A 15,565-nucleotide genomic window follows, 5' to 3' on the forward strand; every position below is an offset into this window, starting at 1 on the left:
TGCAAATGCCAGGGTTGGGCCAGGTCTGAAACAGGAGCCAGGAAACACATCTGGGTCTCCCACATAGATGGCAGGAGCTCAAGCACTTGGGCCATCTTCACTGCTTTCCCAGGTTCATCAGCAGGAAGCTCAGTTGGAAACAGAGCAGCCAGGACTCCAAATGGTGGTCTGAAATGGGATGTCGGTGTTACAAGCAGCAGCTTAATCCACGATACCACAATGCTGACCCCTTGTTTGTGCACAATTCTGTTTTCTGAGCATTGTTTATTTTATCTAACAATACTGGTAGAGGAGGAAAAAGATATTTGAACAGGATAGAAGATTGAAATTGAAAGCATGGCAGAGTCTTAGGGATCCAAAGTAACTATGACTGAAATATTATGTAATTGGGTTAATATGGCACCAGAGGAATTACTAACCAGTGAGAAATGGGGATATTTGACATGAGCATACGTTGGGGACAGTTGCAGGGAAAATAAAAACCAGTTTATGTGCCTGCCTCAGGTGAGTTGAGACAGCCAGTAAACCAGTTATGTCGTGTTGACCAATAACCTTGCCTGGGAGATGAACACATTTATGAGATTTGTACAAGTTCAACACATCTGGAGAATGACAGAATCAGGATCTGAATTCAAGTCAATTTGACTCTGAAAAAAGCAAATACAAAGTTCTTTTATTGTACCATATTGACTTTCAAAACTTTAATATTGCTACAGATTTAGTACTCTTAATTTTATATACTAGGGAACAGAATTGTTTTGCATTTCAGATATTTTTGAATTTTGGAATATTTGTATATACATAATGAGATATCTTGGGGTTGGGACTTAAGTATAAACACAAAATTCATTTATGTTTCCTATATACTTTGTACACATAAGTTGAAGGTAATTTTAAACAATATTTCAGTGCATCTTCAGTTTGTGACCTATTCTGTGAAGTGAAGCAATGAATTTTCCGTTTGTGGCGGTATGTCAGTGCTCAAAACATTCCAGATTTTGGATTTCACTTTTTCAGATGTTCAACTTGTAATACCAGTGCATTGATATCCTGAAACAAAGCTGAACTTTCTGAAGTCATTTCTCTAAAGCCAGAGTAGTGGCTTGTGGTTAGAGGAAGGTATAGGGTCACCAATTTAACAAATAAAAATAAAAGTATTGTATGAGACATACTTACAGGAAAAAAAGTGTGTTAATCTAAAATCTTAATTTTACTGGAGGGAAGGAAACCTATTTAAATGGACACCCTTATAAAATGACCCTTATAAAATAGGTGGGTCCCATTCCTGGCCTTGCCACCATCCCTAGGTGACAGGTTGAGGCTGAGCCAGAGACAGGTCTGTCTCCTTGTCCTTTAGTTGCTGAGCAGCTGAATGTCAGTGGCTGCTTGAATGTTTATTTGGTGGCAATTTCTGCTGCTCTGTCATGATGTCTTTGGCTGTATTTTAATTAAATGTCATCTCATTGTGCCTGTACTTGCTGTGCTTAAGCCCCAAGGCTGTTTCAGTAAAGGGTACAATTTTGCAAATCAAAAGGAGAAAAATAAACAGAACCACCTGTTCTGTGAGACCATGTGCTGCCAAGCTTGGAGCTCTCCCGTCCCTCTCTGCCTCTCCTGGTTTTCAAGGAGAGGGCTGGAGAAGACTCCGGCTTGGGACTGCATCAATGAAAGCGACCCTGTCCCCACTCTAAAGTCACTCTTCAACTGGGGGTCCCAACTGCAGGTTCTTGGCTTTCAGGAACCCAGAACAGATGTCATGACAGGTGGGGACAGAAAGTCAGGGTATATGGGGAGACAGGCTGCAGAAGGCAGCCAGTCCAAAAATTACCTTAGGCTCACACATGTGAAAGGAACAAAACTTACTAATAGTATTGCCAGTCTCTTTGCCTTGCCCATTTCCACCACCTGTTAAAGAGAACCATCTCCCTCCCCCCACCGCCTGCTTCCCTTTTTCCTTGCCCATATGCCAGCCTGTTTCCTGGGATTTGGAGATGTAGGATAAGAATGGATGCAGAGATAGGATTAGAAATATAGGAGGGGAGGGAGAGGGGACTTAAACCAATTTGGCTTCTGGGCTGGGCTTTGAGGGATATTTTTTATGGAGTTGAGAGTGAAAAACAAAAGCAATCTTAGGCTGGGAGAGAAAAAAAAATTCCCCCTCTTAAATCATTTATTGATGTGGAATTAAAATCACATGAAATTAATCATTATTAAAGTGAATAACTCAGGGATATTTAGTATATTCACAATATTGTGCAACCAACCACTTTATCTCATTCCAAAACACTTCCATTGTTCCAAAGTAAAAGCCTAAGAAAAAGTATCTTCAGAAGAGTTAACACAGATTTTGAATTGGGTCCCTTAAAGAGATGTGGAGAATATTCTTAATAACTTCTGCCTTGTAGACTGTGTCAAGATGTTGACCTTCAAAGGTGGGCCAAGGGATTCTGGGATTAATTTGGGTTCTGTACAGAGGTCTTATGGTTACCCAACACCCCAGGATGGAGACCTGTGAAGTGCTCACCTGCACACCAACAGGCTCTACGCTCCCTGGTTCTCTATGATAACCTTGCTATTCCTAGTGACCTGATATCACCAGGTCAGATGGTGGAAGGGCGTGGAGGCACAGAATGTGAAGTGTTACGCACCCACATCCTTCAAGGAGTGTCTGGCTTTGAGTGTTCTCCAAGACAACCTTGCACTATGAGCTCTGAGGTACCCAGAATCCTGGAAATACCCCCGAAGCAAGCAGAACTATTCACTCTCTTCGAGACATCCCCTGAAACTTCCCATCTTTCTCCTTCCAAGTGTCTACCCCAGCTCTTGCTCCCAGTTCCTTACCCTCAGGTAACCAAAGGCTAATAGTATTCTAACTTTCTCCATGTTTTATACAGATTCCTAAGTGCATGTGCATGAACACACACACACACATACACACACACGCACATGCACGCACACATGCAAGTATGTGTCTATATGTTTAGATTTTCTTTTTAAAGATTTGGTGCTTACTTCAGAACAAATGGATCACACATTCTCTTATTTCTTATTCCTATTTCAAAACTACCTTATGGAAATCCCTGTTAGTCCCCTCCTATGGCTGTCATTCAGTATCTGTGTTGGCTGCATAATAATCCATGATAAGGCTGTCTCATAATTTATCCAACCCTTAGTCTCTATTGATGGACATTTCCTTTGTTTTAAGTTTCTGTTCCTACAAACAATGAAACAAAGCATATTCACATAGATATGTTTTAAATATTGATGCTTTGACTTCCATCAAACGGAATCTGGAGTTGAAAGGTATGTGTACTTTAAAATTCATTGCATTTTTGACATTGCTTTAAAAAGGGCTGAAGCATGTTTTCAGTGCAAAATATGGAGAATACATTCCTCATAGCAACAGTTGCTATCCCTCCTGCTTTAATTTTTTCCATTCTGATAGTCACAAAGCCACATCACATTGTAAATGTAATTTGCAATTTGCTGACTCCTGATGAGATTCAGCATCTTCAGCATAGTCACTGGGCATTGGAATTTGTTTTTCTGTGAATTACCTATGCATATCCTCAGCCCACTTTTCCATTAGGATATTTAATTTTCCTTGCCAATTTGTAGGAGGATATCTGTACATCTGTACACTGTGCCCCAAATCAATCACTTGTCTATAATCTTTGGCAAAGTGGTTTTTTTTAATGATTTATTTTTATTTATGTGAAAAACAGAGTTACAGAGAGAGGTAGAAACACAGAGAGAAGGTCTTCCATCTGCCTGTTCACTCCCCAGATAGCTGCAATGGCCGGAGCTGAGTCTATCTGAAGCCAGGAGCCAGGAGCCTCTTCCAGGTCTCCCATGTGGGTACAGGAGTCTAAGGACTTGGGCCATCTCCCACTGCTAACCCAGGCCATAGCAGAGAGCTGGATGGGAAGAGGAGCAGCCAGGACTTGAACCAACACCTATATGGGATGCCGGCACTTCAGTCCAGGGCTTTAACCCACTGCACCATAGCACCGGCCCCGGCAAAGAGTTTTTAATTTAAATAAATCAAATGTATCCTTATTTCAGAGGTTAGGATTTTCTACACTGATAAGTTCTGTCCAACCTAGATTTTCATCTTAGCTATTTGTTGTTTAATTTTATTTAAATGTGAAAATTCCTTAATATGTTTAGAATTTATTCCTGTAATGGTGTAAAATAGGATTCAACTTTTTCTTGTAGGGAATAGTAAGATGAGCTAGCATTATTCATCATTTGCATCATTTATAATCCATTCTTGCCCCCTGACTCCAGCTGTCAACTTGATCATGTTTGAAATGCTCATGTCCCTGTCCTGGGATTGATTTGTTTATCTCCTGTTCAGTCTTCTAGTCTCCCATTGGTTGTTCTGTTCCTATTCCAATTCAATGGTTTGACTGCAATGGCTTTTTTGGAATGCTCTGGTATCTGTTAGGATTAGGCCTCCCTTACTGTTATTCTTTTTTTTTTTTTCCTCCATTTTTTCTCTTTCCTGGACATTTGTTTTAAGCACATTTTTATCCAATTAGAGAAAAAACTGGGGAAAAGTAACTCTGTGGTATTAGAAAATGGCATTGTAGGTCCCTCTGGCAGGGACAGAGACTGGAAGGGCACTCAGGGGCTTCAGGGGTACTGGTTATATTCTTGTTTAAAATGGGGATGCTGGGGCCAGTGTTATGGTGCAGTGGGTTAAAGCCCTGGCCTGCAGTGCTGGCATCCCATATAGGTGTTGGTTCAAGTCCTGGCTGCTCCTCTTCCCATCCAGCTCTCTACTATGGCCTAGGAAAGCAATGGAAGATGGCTCAAGTCTTTTGACCCCTGCACACATGTGGGAGAACTGGAAGAAGCTCCTAGCTCCTGGCTTCGGAACGGCGCAGCTCCAGCCATTGTGGCCAACTGGGGAGTGAACCAGCAGATGGAAGATCTCTCTCTCTCTCTCTCTCTCTCTTTCTCTTTCTCTTTCTCTCTGCCTCTGCATCTGTAACTCTGCATTTCAAATACATAAATAAATCTTTTTTAAAAAATGGGGATGCTAGTTACATGGGCACTCTATGGCTTGTGCACTTTTCTGCATGTATGTTACAATTCAGCACAGAATTTTCATACAAAGAGCCCACCATGTAATTATGTTCCTACCACCCTTGATGGGAGATCTGGATTGAGTTCCTGGCTCCCAACCTTGTCCCCTCCTGTCCACCTGGGTTGTTTTCGGGCATTTAGGTCGTGAGCCAACAAATGGAAGATGTGTCTGTCTACTTATTTTGGTCAAATAACTAAAACTTTTTTAAAAGCCCACTGAAATTTTAATTAAGATTATATCACATTTGTATTTTGGGGGAGAAGGAATTTTGTTATATTAATTTCAATAAGTTGTAAAATTAATTTCAATAAATTAATTTCAATAAAATTAATTTCAATAAATGTTAATTTCAATAGTTTGATGTTTTATAAGATTATTTCCACATAGTCCTGCTTATATTTATCCTACAATATTTTATATTTTTTCACTATAATTAATTGAATAATTTATCATTCCTATTTCTAGATGAACATGATAGCCTAGAGAGAAATCTTTTGCATGCATTTTTGATAAATCTTACCATCCTACCAAATTCCTTATTTTTTTTAAATGAGTTTTCTGGTTTTCTATGAATTGTGTCATTAGTGAAAGAAAATATTGTCAAATATTTATGCCAGTTATTTAATTTCATATTCTTACTGTATTTCCTAAAAATCTCCAAGGTAATGTTTAATAGTAATGGTGTTAGCAGGCATAAATCTGGAAGAGAAGAGACAGATCATGAGCAAAAGGAAATATTCTAATATATTGTCTCTTTTTTAAAATGTTTACAGGAACATTTCTTTTACATTTATTGGATTTTCTAAATATCTAAGGAAACTTGCATTAAAATTGCAGTAGTGGGCATTCTTATTCAGCTCTAGATTTTATTTAAAATGTTGGTATTTTTATGATGAGAATTATATTGGCTGTTGGCTTTTTATTAAAAGATTTTACTATAGGAGCTGGCGCTGTGGCTCACTTGGTTAATCCTCCTACTGCGGCACTGGCATCCTATATGGGCGCCGGGTTCTAGTCCTGTTGCTCCTCTTCCAGGCCAGCTCTCTGCTGTGGCCCGGGAGTGCAGTGGAGGATGGCCCAAGTGTTTGGGCCCTGCACCCGCATGGGAGACCAGGAAGAAGCACCTGGCTCCTGACTTTGGATTGGCGCAGCTCCAGCTGTGGAGGCCATTTGGGGGGTGAACCAATGGAAGGAAGACCTTTCTCTCTATGTCTCTCTCTCTCTCTCTCTCAATGTCTATAACTCTATCTGTCAAATAAAAAAAAAAGATTTTACTATAGCCAAAACAACTTATTCTATTCTAATTTTCCTTAAAGTTTTATTAATAATATTCTTTAAATTTTATCTAGCACATTTTTAGCAACTATTGATATGATCATATGGCCTTTTGCCTTATTGATTAAGATATTTATGTTGATAGATTTCTTGATGTTAGCTTTATAATTTTAGAATAAATTCTGCTTCATTATATTGTACTATTCTTTTTCCATATTGCTAGGTTCTATTTAAAATTTTATTTTATTTATTTGTTGCATCTATAGCTATAAGTAAGTTTGACTTATAGTTGCATTTCATTTTGTGTACCACCTCTATCAGATTTTAGTATGAAAATTATGTTTCTTTATAAAATACATGGAGAGGCTTTCATTTTTTTTCCCATGGCCTAGAATACATTAACATTGATATCTATTCTTTGAAGATTAGAAAACTGAGCTATGGCACCATCTGTCCTGATACCCTTTTGAGTGGTAGGTCTTTAATAATCTCTCTGCTTTCTCACTGTAATTAGTTATTCAGATTTCCATTTCTTTGATTAATTTTGGTAATTTCCTCTAGATCCTCAACTTTATTGTCATGGAGTTAGCATATAATAAATTCTTATAATTATTCAAATCTCTTCTGGATCTGTGACAATGACTCTTTTTCATTTCCAATCTCCCCCCCCCTTTTTTTTGCCTTCTCCTTTGTTCAATTAGACTAGAGAGGAGTTTATCATTACAGTTGTAGTTTTTAAGAACTAGCCTTTAGATTTGGTTGCAGCATGTCCTGTTTTTTTATTTTCTCTTTTAGTCACTCAGCTTTCATTTTGTTAATTCTCCTTTGGATCACGTTCCCTTCCTCCTTCTCCACAGAAGACATAAAATTACTCTTGCTTTATTGCCCCATCCCTCTTCCACTTCTAACTTTTGCCAATGAATACAAGAACTTTTAATTCTAGATTATTACTGGGATTTCCTTGCCTATTTCAAAATTCTTCTTTAGAACTTAGATGACACATTCTCAGACAGTCTATCATTATGGGTTTAGATATCATACATGTTTACATAAATGGCAAGCATCATAGCTCACTACTGACTCCTATTTCATTCTTCTTCCCTGATCTTGACTTTTCTATTCTGAGTCATATGTTGTTTGGTTAGAGTCTTTGACTTAATATTTTATTTAGCTAGGGCAAGGGAATAATATATTCCCTGGATGTTGCCCAATGATAATACCTCCATTATCTCCCCTTCTCACAGATGGAGGAAGGTTATCCTGGTTAGAATGGGAATCTTAGCTAGCATGTATGTCTTGTCAAAGGTCCACATTACTCTGCTAGCTTCCAATGTGGCAGAGTAGAGAGTTAGCCTGATTCTTCCACATTCTTTCTTATGTAATCCTGAAAGGTTGAACGGAAAGCAGGTCTCATCTGACTTGACTGCCTTTTGCAAGCTTGCAATCCTTTCTGTTGGTCAACATAGCTCCTCTGTCACCAGCAGACCATTTGCTCCCAGTGTACAGCAGGCATCCAATACGGGCTCTCCTGGGAAGCCATTTGTTGGTTCTTGGGAGGGCACTGTGAGGCTCTCCCTCCTGCCTGGTTCTGGTGTGAGAGAGCAAACTTCAATTTTCTTTCCCAGATGTGCTCTCTGCTAGAAGTAAGCCCCCTACCATTTCTTAAGCTGAAAGCCCCATTCCCCATTAGGGGCAAGTTTGGGGAATGGAGAAGATACTGACAAGACAGCATAAAGTCCAGAACCTTCTGCAGGGCCCAACTGACTCCCAGGATTCTCGGGTTTTTCTGAAATATTGAAGCTTGGAGGGAGGAACCTCTTCTCCCAAGTCTCTCCTTTCTCTTTTTACTCCAGAAGCTCAGAAAAGTTGCCAGTCCAGGGGCTTGGCAACTTCCCTATGACAATTACAGTTTCCAAATTAGTATAGGCAGGGACTCACTATAATCCCTACCCTGCCATTCCTCTTCCACTCGACAGAGATGTGGGAACTTGGCTGGCCCCAAGTACCCTGGTTCTCTGAGCTATTAGAAGTGTGGTGCTTGGGGCCAGCGTCGTGACGCACTAGGTTAATCCTCCACCTACGGCGCCAGCATCCCATATGGGTGCCAGTTCTGGTCCCAGCTGCTCCTCTTCCAATCCAACTCTCTGCTATGGCCTGGGATAGCAGTAAAACATGGCCCAAGTCCTTGTGCCCCTGCACCCTTGTAGGAGACCCAGAAGAAGCTCCTGGCTCCTGGCTTCAGATCGGCACAGCTCTGGCTGTTGCGGACATTTGGGGAGTGAACCAGCAGATGGAAGACCTCTCTCTCTGTCTCTCCCTCTCACTGTCTGTAATTCTACCTCTCAAATAAATAAATAAAATCAAAAAAAAAAAAAGAAGTGGGGGATGTGGGGGTGCTTAGCACCTCTTGTTCTCAGGTGGGGGCCCTAATTCCCATTTCCAACACTCCCTCTGCATCTACCACCCTGGCTCACTCATAATAATTCATGTTTGTGGATATTTTTTATGGTTCAGGCTCTGTGCTCAGCTAATTCATATATCTTCTCTTTTAATCTTCTAAAAAGGGCAGGACAATCAGAATCATTGCTCCACTTTCCAGATAAATAAATTTTGACAAAGAAATCTTAATTAACATGTTACTAAAAATCAGAGACCAAATTTGACTCCAAAGACCTTGTTTTTGCTGTTATAATTTAGAATAATACTTCCTCCCACTGTGATGTGATTTTTTTAAAAAAATTTTTATTTTATTTATTTGAAAGACAAAGAGAGGTAGAGCCAGAGAGACAGAAAGAGAGGTCTTCCCCAGTGTCTGCTAATACTAACTGATAGAATTAAAAAGGAGAGAATGCTCCAACATGGGAAGTGGGATACACAGCAGACTCATAGACAAATGCCCTAAACAGTACTCTGGCCTTAGAATCAGCCCTTAAGGCATTCAGATCTGGCTAAAAAGCCCATGAGAGTATTTTAGGCATGGAAAGCACTTTGGCAAAAATGACCTAAATGAAAGATCTCTATGAGTGAGATCTAGGTGGAAAGAAGGGGCCATCAAGGAAGGAGGTAACATTCTCTGAAGAGAGGAGAGAACTTCCACTTTGATTATGGCCTTGTCTAAATAAGGTCGGAGTTTGTGAACTTAAGAGGCTTCCATAGCCTTGGCAGCTCATGACAAGAGCCTCGGTTGATTATTGATGTCATAAATAAGAGTGTCAATTGTTAAACCAACAATGGGAGTCACTGTGCACTTACTCCCCATGTCCTTAATGTGTTGTACTATGAGAATTAATGGTAAAACCAATCTTCAAACAGTACTTTATATTTTGTGTGGGTACAAACTGTTGAAATCTTTACTCAGTATAGAGTAGATTTTCTGTATATAAAGCTAGTTAAAAATGAATCTTTTTTTTTTTTTTTTTTTTTGACAGGCAGAGTTAGACATTGAGAGAGAGAAAGAGAGAAAGGTCTTCCTTCCGTTGGTTCACCCCCCAAATGGCCACTACGGCCGGTGCGCTGCGCCAATCTGAAGCCAGGAGCCAGGTGCTTCCTCCTGGTCTCCCATGGGGTGCAGGGGCCAAGCACTTGGGTCATCCTCTACTGCCTTCCTGGGCCACAACAGAGAGCTGGACTGGAAGAGGAGCAACCGGAACAGAACCGGCGCCCCAACCGGGACTAGAACCCGGAGTACCAGCGCCACAGACGGAGGATTAGCCTAGTCAGCCTCGGCACCGGCCAAAAATGAATCTTAATAAAGAATGGGATGGGAGAGGGCGTAGAAGATGGGATGGTTTGTGTGTGGGACGGTGGTTATGGGAGAAAGAACTGCTATAATCTAGAAGTTGTACTTTTGAATTTTATATTTATTAAATAAAAGTTTTCTATTAAAAAAAGAAAAGAAAGAGAGGTCTTCCATCTGCTGGTTCACTCCCTAAATGGCCACAATGGGTAGAGCTGAATTAATCTGAAGCCAGGAGTCAGGAGCTTCTTCTGGGTCTCCCATGTTGGTGCAGGGGCACGAAGACTTGGGCCATGCTCTGCTGGTCTCCCCCAGGTGCATTAGCAGGGAGCTGGATTGGAAGTAGAGCAGCCTGGACTCAAACCAGTGTCCACATGGGATGCCCGCAGTGGAGGCCAGGGCTTTAACTCACTGTACCACAGTGCCGGCCCCTGTGATGTGATTTATGAATGAAACTTATCTTGGTGCCTGGTACACAGCAAGCCATCAAATATTACTTCCCTTCTTAGCTAACCCTAAAACTGGAAAATCTATCATCAAGTACAATGTTATAATGTTCCATCCAAGACACTTGGGAAAAATTTAAAGCTTAGTTTCATCATCCTCATGTATTAATCAAGTACTTAATTCACTCTTTTAAAACATCTGATATATGCCAGGCATCATGATAACTCTAAAGAGGGATACTAAAAAATTATATTAGTTTATGTGTGGTCCATAACAAATTATCACAAACTGGGTGGCTTAAAACAGTGGAAATGTGGGGCCAGCACTGTGATGTAGTGGGTAAAGCTGTCATCTCCTGCAGTATGGACATCCCACAAGGGCACCAATTCAAGTCCTGGCAGTTCCACTTCCATTCCAGCTCTCTGCTGTGGCCTGGGAAAGCAGTAGGAGATGGCCCAAGTCCTTGGGCCCCTGAACCTGCATGGGAGACCCAGAAAAATCTCTTGGCTCCTGGCTTCAGATCAGCTTAGCTCCAGCCATTGCAGCCATTGAGGAGTGAACCAGTGGATGAAAGACACTCTCTCTCTCTCTCTCTCTCTCTCTTTCTCCCTCTGCCTCTCTGTAACTCTGCCTTTCAAAATAAATAAATAAATCTTTTTTTAAAAAAGTGGAAACATATCCTCTCAAATATAGAGACCAGAAATTTGAAGCTGAGGTGACTGGGCAGGACCAGCCTGTCTCTGAAGGCTCTAGGGGGAAAATCCTTTCTTTCCTCTTCAAGCTTCTGGTGGTGTCAGGCTTTTCTTGGCTTGTGGCTGCCCCTGTTGGAACAAATTGCCTGAAGTGGGTCTGAACAGAGCATTTTCATGGCCTTCGCATTAGCAGTTGTTGTTCTTTATGTTCTGAAATAGTAATGATAATAATATCTATCTGACAGCAGTGCTGTGAGGACTAGACAAACAGAAAGTGTCTAGCAAGGTACCAACACAAAGTGGGCTCATGGTACCCAGTCTCCCAGCTGCCCCCTCGCAACCCATGACCCCTGCCCCTGGTATTCACTCTTGAATAAGCTCCTCCTGTTGAGTGTGGGCTAGCTTCAATTACTCACATGCAACTAATAGAGCAAGACTGAACTGGCGTTGTGTGATTCATGCAATGCACAAAGGTTCCAATTTTCCTATATCCTCACCAATATATATTTTTCCTAATTGCTCTCTAAATGTATATGAAGTGGTATTTTGCTGTGGTTTTGATTTGTATAGCCCAGTGATTAGTGATATTGAACATCTTTTCATGTGTTTATTGGCCATTTATGTATCTTCAGAGAGACACATATTAAGCAACTATCTTTAAATTAAGTTTTTTGTGTTAAATTGTAGTTCTTTAAATATTTCTAGTGCCAGGCTTGTAATTTGCAAATGTTTCTCCTGTACCATGGGTTGCCTTTACACTGTTGATGGTGTCCTTTGATATATAAAAGTTTTCAGTTCTGATGAAGTTCAGTTTATCTAGTTTTTCTCTGCTGCTCATGATTTTGGTGTCATATCTAAGAAATCATTATCAAATTCAATGTCAATTAATCTTTTCCCAAAATTTTATTTCTTTTTTTTTAATTTATTTGACAAGTAGAGTTATAGACAGTAAGAGAGAGACAGAGAGAAAGGTCTTCCTTCCATTGCTTCTCTCCCCAAATGGCTGCTATGGCTGGCCAGCACTGTGCCTATCGGAAGCCAGGAGCCAGGTGCTTCTTCCTGGTCTCCCATGTGAGTGCAGGGCCCAAGCACTTGGGCCATCCTCCACTGCCCTCCCAGGCCACAGCAGAGAGCTGGACTGGAAGAGGAGCAACTGGGACTAGAACCTGATACCCGGATGGGATGCCGGCGCTGCAGGCGGAGGATTAACCAAGTGAGCCATGGTGCCGGCCCTCCCAAAATTTTCTTGTAGGAGTTCTAGCTCTCATATTTAGGTTTCTTTATCCATTTTTAATTAACTTTGGTTTTTGATGTAAAGTAAGGAGGCAACTCCATTTTTTGCATGTGGATAAATCAGCTTTGTTTCCAGTGAGTCAGTAGGATGTCCTGGCTGACAGGATATGGGACTCAGGGCAGAGGCCTTTGGAGGAGTAAGGCAAATCATATTTTCTTTAATTGTGCAAGTTGGGCCAAAAATTCTAAAGGCTGAAGGCCACAATAGAATTTCATTTAAGGAGCTAAAAGATTTTTGTCTGGAAAACATCTTGATTTATTTATTGAGGTTGGGAAATGAAACAGAGAATTTGTTAGGAAGAAGACAGGACAAAGGACGGCTGAACTAGTTTGCAAATGAAATGAAGATATTTTGTTCTGGAAGAACAGCTAGAGAGGATGAGGGTCAGGTGCCCAGGAAGATGAATGAAATAAGACAATGCAAGAAAGTCTGGGCTGTTTAGCAGGATGTTGTACGCAGAAGATGCAAGTTTTGACCTTGGCTACTCCTTGGGTCTGAAACAATCCCTGAATCGAAATGATGCTCTTTGCTGATTGTAGTGTTTGGGCATTTTTCTGACATTCTCTTTCCAAGCGTGATTTTTAATTACTCCTGGAAGCAAGAGGAAGTTGTCGAGAGCCAGTCCTCCTGAGTTTAGGTCGCAGTTCTATCCCTACTCTGACCTCTGTGATTCAGAATAATAATAATAATACCTACCTCCAGCATGGGCAGGGAGATCACATGTCTGAATATTTGTAAAATTCTTCGAACAGTCCCTGACATATGATAAGCATTGAATAAAAAATTGAAAACTAGAGGCTTCTGGGATGGCTGATGTTCTCCTAGGTTTTATCCCCTTCTCCAGAATATATCTGCTCCCATCCTTTCCTTACCCAGTGGGAAAACCAGAATGCCTCAGTTGACTCTCTATCACTTCCATGACATAGATTCATCTCCAGGGTTCGAGAATAAATCACTGGCCTGATACTGATAAGGCTTTGGGGTCACTCTTTCTTCCTAGTGACAAAGACATTCTATTTGGAACACTAAGAAGTCAGTGATTTACAGATTAATGTCTTGTTCGTGGTGTGAAAAAGAGTGAACACCCGTATAAAACAGCAGTTAATGGAACAGCATTCTGGCTTGGTAGAATCTTTCAGGTTATCGCAGGCACTTAAAATCTCACATCCTTGGTCAAAGGCTTTTTCCTAATCAGAAATTCAGACAATGATTCAGACTGACTGTGATGTTTATTACAGTGTAGTTTATAATAATGAAACATTGAAAATGATTTAAATGACAAACCATGGGAACTAGTAAGTAAAATTATAGTGCATCCACATGATAAAATTATCCAGTCACTAAAAGTCTTATGTTCAAAAAACATTAGTGATGAGTTTTAGGCACAATGTTAGGTGAAAAGAACAAAGACAACAGATGGTATATTGTGTGCTTTTAATTTTCTTCTTTATGTTTTCCAAGTTTCCTATAATCCTGATGGAGTAACCTCTCAGTCCACGTCTACTCTGTTGGAATTCCTTGGATGACAGACCCACACATTTCTGCTGCTAAGATCTCTGAGCTGCCCTGGGTTCTTTATATCCCACATCTGGCATGTCAAACTCTACTATTGTTGTGCTATCTCTACTCAGAAAGTTCCCTTTTAGCTTACAAGGGAAGATCTGATGTTTGTTTCTTGTAAACAACAACAACAAAAAAATTCATGAATACTATACCTTAGTTGTTTCAGGCACATTCATCTTATATCCTCAACTAACTGGTCAACTCTTTGACATGAAAGATTATGTCTTTTACTTTCCTTCCTATCTCTCATAGCAGGGCTAAGCCAGTTGCCAGTACCTAAGAACTCAAATCCTGTGGATTTCCCTCCAATAGACTGGGAGCTGGAGCAAGCAGCCCACACACATCTCCTAAAGGAATGAGGGCCACTGTGAGGCCTGAGCAAGGCAATGCAGAACCAGCAGTAGCTCTTCCGTAATCACCTGCAGAGGCACAGGACCTGGGCCCTTCAAGAGCAGAGCTGGCTTTTGGGTGGAGGAAATGTGGGCAAGTGCTGGTCCTGTTAGAACAGCATTCCTTCCACTGCTTGTCACCAACCAGCAGCCCCAATTCTCTGGGAGAGAGGGTACCAGCCCCATGGGACCTACAATAGAATCTCTACTGGTCTAATGAGACACCCTTACGGGAGCCTGGGGATGTTCTCAGGGGGCCTTGTGGGCTCTCACCTACTTATGCACTGGGTGTATTCAACCAATCTTGAAACATTTTTTGGTGATGAAATGCTTTCATGGATAATGTCTACTTCATGCAGTGGGATTTTTGTAAGGATTAGGCAATACTTAATCTCCCTCTCCCAAAAGAAATGGAATCAAGGGGGAACCTCACTGTCTCTACAATGTCCCAGGGTTCATCTGTCACTGACCTCTTAGGCCTCTGCTCCCCTTGCCCCAGCTCTCTTTATGGGTCTCAGTGGTGCTCCCTTAGCCAGGAACCACTCTGCCCAGGTCTTCCTGCCCTCACCTGTTTGTCTTGGATGCTACCTCCTCCTGAGCGTCTTCTCCAACCCATCAATCCCCAATCCATCTTCCCCAAACCCTCACGGGGTAAGATGCCCCTCCTGTGTTTTCCTTAGTGCCCTGCTATCTCTTTTCACAGTTCATGCTGGCTAGCCATGGTCCACTTGTCATTTTCCCGCTAAATTGCACAAAGCTCATCATTGTCGTTACTACATCACCACCCTGCAGGCTGCTTCAGGTAAGCTGAGGGGCCCGTTTCTTCTGCATGGTAGAGAGGTTAGTAATTCACTCAACAAATATTTGTGGAATGCATCCTACATGCCAAGACTGTAGTAGGTACAGGAACAAATCTGACCAGAAACATGTTATCTATACTTAGGGAACTTACCATCTGACTGGAAAGATAGCTATGAATCCAAACAACACGGCAGCACCATTTATCCATGATTATGCCAAACTCTGTTCTAGATGCCAGGGACACAACAGTGAATCCCTACCCTTGTGGGGCTT

General features: G+C 41.2%; 1 long non-coding RNA gene across 1 annotated transcript in view; it reads left to right on the forward strand.

Annotated features, from left to right (window-relative positions):
* The window catches only part of LOC103348093 (uncharacterized), a 46,403-nt gene that overhangs the window by 22,807 nt on the left and 8,031 nt on the right, over window positions 1–15,565 (forward strand). Inside the window, exon 2 of the long non-coding RNA XR_011389498.1 lies at window positions 15,195–15,293. This is a non-coding gene — a long non-coding RNA (uncharacterized lncRNA). The remainder of the gene's footprint in view (window positions 1–15,194; window positions 15,294–15,565) is intronic.

This window comes from Oryctolagus cuniculus, chromosome 6 (genome assembly GCF_964237555.1).
Source record: "Oryctolagus cuniculus chromosome 6, mOryCun1.1, whole genome shotgun sequence".
Lineage (NCBI taxonomy): Eukaryota > Metazoa > Chordata > Mammalia > Lagomorpha > Leporidae > Oryctolagus > Oryctolagus cuniculus.